The sequence below is a fragment of the Montipora foliosa genome, chromosome 6 (assembly GCF_036669935.1).
Source record: "Montipora foliosa isolate CH-2021 chromosome 6, ASM3666993v2, whole genome shotgun sequence".
NCBI lineage: Eukaryota > Metazoa > Cnidaria > Anthozoa > Scleractinia > Acroporidae > Montipora > Montipora foliosa.
Window position 1 is genome coordinate 1,505,317 of NC_090874.1, and position 2,500 is coordinate 1,507,816.

Genomic DNA, 2,500 nt, shown 5'->3' on the forward strand with positions numbered 1-2,500 from the left:
ATGCATGGCTTAATCTTTTAGACAAGCATATGACTACTGGCAGGATCAACCAGGGAACTTTCTTTACCTTGAGACGTGTACATCTCGCTCTTTGGGACTTGCAACCTTCCTTTCCTCATGGTGGACTTGCCGTCTAACCTGCCTTTTGGGGATGCACCAAAATCAATCACTCACATCCGACAAAGTGCTAGGTAGGTGGTCAAGTTTTCCACCACCACTCGGTTGGGACGGATGCGCCCATCTCGATCCATTTGCCGACCGAACTCAATCGGACGCACATATGGGCTTTTCTACGACACCTCTTCTCGTTATGCCTCTGCCGGCAGAAAGGCAGGCCCCTAACATCCCTGTCAGCAAGGAAGCGGGCAGGCCAATCAGCCACTGCATGTGGTGAAACGTCACCGAGGATGTAGCAATATACACCTTTTTCCAGCACGCACAATCTCCGACTACCCTTCTGCAGCAGGCAAGCCTGCCACATTCCATGATGCAAGACCAGATTAGGGCTCCTGGATGTCTCGACAACTCACTAGCATGACATCGGACCTTCCCCTCGCCTGTCGTCGGGTCTCGCCTGACACAGTTCTTGGTTCATCATTTTGCCTTCAGGAAGTCAAAAGGATCGTACGCCGTCCTGCCCCGACATGCACATCGTGTCAGCTACGCTCTAGGAGACGTCCTGCATCGATTCGGCAAAAATCGGGTTGGGGGCGAAACGACCCATCTCGCCCATTGCACCACCGTGGTCCTCAGGGCGGTGCGAGCAACTTCCTTGTCGAATTGGGTGCAGGCTGGAGGTCGGGGGCGAAACGACCGGAGGTCGACCCCCCCCAACCCACCCACCGAGTTTGGTCTGGGTCCAGTCAAAGGCGACAGAGATACGCGACCAAACGTCCGAGTGCAGTCCCAGTCGAATCTCCCTGTCGTCGGTAGGGTCCTTTCCACAGAAAGCAGCATCCGAACGACTGAGATGACGAGCGGGACACGGGAACTAGCCTGTACGTTCCCCCCGGATCTCACCGACCGTCCTGTCCGCCGGAACTTTGGTTGAACCCACATCCAAAGTGCCCAAGGTCGACCAGAAGCGTTCGTTAAGGCCTACTAGCTTGCTAGAGAGATTGGGCGAACCGACTCGGGGCGAACTCTGTTGGAACCTTCCCCTATAGTATATTTAATACACCTTTCAGGCCTACCCAGCTGCCAGTCTTAGAAAAAATCACCACCACTTTTTCTGTAATATGCAGAGCCTTCCCCTGACGTGCTACAGACTAACCAATGGTACCGTTGGATTCAGAAATGGATTCTGCAACACCTTTTTGGGGTTAGGGGGGCCATACTCAAAACCGGGGGGAGTTATGGCCAAAAAACTGACTTTTCTCAGTTATGCAGAGCCTTTCCCTGAGGTGCTACAAGGAAACCAATGGTATCATTCGATGCGCAATCGAATTCCGCAACACCTTTTCGGGGTTAGGGGGGTGCAGTGTAAAACCGGGGGAAGTTATGGCCAAAAAACCACTTTTTCTCACATATGCAGGGCCTTCCCTGGGCGTGCTAGAGACTAACCAATGGTATCATAGGATGCGTAATGCAATTCCGCAACAACTTCTGGGGGTTAGGTTGTCTCACCTCAAAACCGGGGGGAGTTATCGCCAAAAAACCACTTTTTTTCACATATGCAGGGCCTTCCCTGGGCGTGCTACAAGGAAACCAATGGTATCATCAGATGCGCAATCAAATTCCGCAACACCTTTTTGGGGTTAGGGGGTCCCAGCTCAAAACCGGGGGGAGTTATCGCCAAAAAAACACTTTTTCTCACATATGCAGGGCCTTCCCTGGGCGTGCTACAAGGAAACCAATGGTATCATCAGATGCGCAATCAAATTCCGCAACACTTTTTCGGGGTTAGGGGGTCCCAGCTCAAAACCGGGGGGAGTTATGGCCAAAAAACCACTTTTTCTCACATATGCAGGGCCTTCCCTGGGCGTGCTACAAGGAAACCAATGGTATCATCAGATGCGCAATCGAATTCCGCAACACCTTTTTGGGGTTAGGGGGTCCCAGCTCAAAACCGGGGGGAGTTATGGCCAAAAAACCACTTTTTTTCACATATGCAGGGCCTTCCCTGGGCGTGCTACAAGGAAACCAATGGTATCATCAGATGCGCAATCAAATTCCGCAACACCTTTTTGGGGTTAGGGGGTCCCAGCTCAAAACCGGGGGGAGTTATGGCCAAAAAACCACTTTTTCTCACATATGCAGGGCCTTCCCTGGGCGTGCTACAAGGAAACCAATGGTATCATCAGATGCGCAATCAAATTCCGCAACACTTTTTCGGGGTTAGGGGGTCCCAGCTCAAAACCGGGGGGAGTTATGGCCAAAAAACCACTTTTTCTCACATATGCAGGGCCTTCCCTGGGCGTGCTACAAGGAAACCAATGGTATCATCAGATGCGCAATCGAATTCCGCAACACCTTTTTGGGGTTAGGGGGTCCCAGCTCA